The sequence below is a fragment of the Morone saxatilis genome, unplaced genomic scaffold, assembly GCF_004916995.1.
Source record: "Morone saxatilis isolate NCDOM2014 unplaced genomic scaffold, NCSU_SB_2.0 Contig9, whole genome shotgun sequence".
NCBI classification, from domain to species: Eukaryota; Metazoa; Chordata; class Actinopteri; family Moronidae; genus Morone; species Morone saxatilis.
The window spans coordinates 5,175,843-5,176,658 of NW_023340268.1; the positions used below are offsets into that span (position 1 = coordinate 5,175,843).

General features: G+C 32.4%; 1 protein-coding gene across 1 annotated transcript in view; it reads left to right on the top strand.

The window, feature by feature from the left end:
* The window catches only part of myo1g (myosin IG), a gene marked incomplete in the record, with an annotated part of 42,747 nt that overhangs the window by 27,913 nt on the left and 14,018 nt on the right, over nt 1–816 (top strand).

Below are 816 nucleotides of genomic sequence, written 5' to 3' on the forward strand. Positions count from 1 at the left end.
ATAATAATAATAATAATTTATTTAGATTTTGTACTTTAATAGAAAAAATAAATGAACATGGGAAGAGTCAGAACTGTAGATGGAGTTTAGGTCAGAGCTATGGAGTATTAATTAATTTTTGCTATCTACATCTCAGCCTTTCTAACTCTCAGATGTGCCTAAACTACAGGTTATAATCCTTCTTTTTAAAATACAAAAGACAAATTAGATTGGTTATCTACATCAGTGTGCCATGAGAATCAGGTAAATTATCTGCTTTACAACATCCATTAATGCATCACTAGTTTCCAGTGACTTTGTTTAAACTGTACTTTTAAAATCCAACTGTGTGTCTTGTATTATTAATTATCAGATTTTGAATAATAAACTTGGTGCTTTCAGTCACATCTAATGGCTTTCTTTAGCACATGGAGTCGTATACTGCAGTCAGTATGTGTTCATTACAGTAGTTCATATACATACAGTATAGTATGTGTGTGTGAGTATGAATGGTTATATGTAATTCTGTCTGTATGCATACTGATGCTACGATATATTTCTGAAGATGTTTTTAGTGTGATGTTAATATTGACTCTTGGGAGACTTGGGTATCTTTTAGCCTTGAGCTAAATCCAAATGCAGATGGTCTAGTTTGCTATCATGTGACCTAAGTGTGTAATTTTGTATCATAATTAGTGGCTGAAAGCTTCAGAAACACCAAGTAAACAGACCGAAACTCCTTTTTTAAAACTAAAACCCCCAAAATAATGAGTCCAAATTCTAAAGACACCAAATGTTGGGTGGATTTTGGCATAAATACAATTCATTTCCAACAGG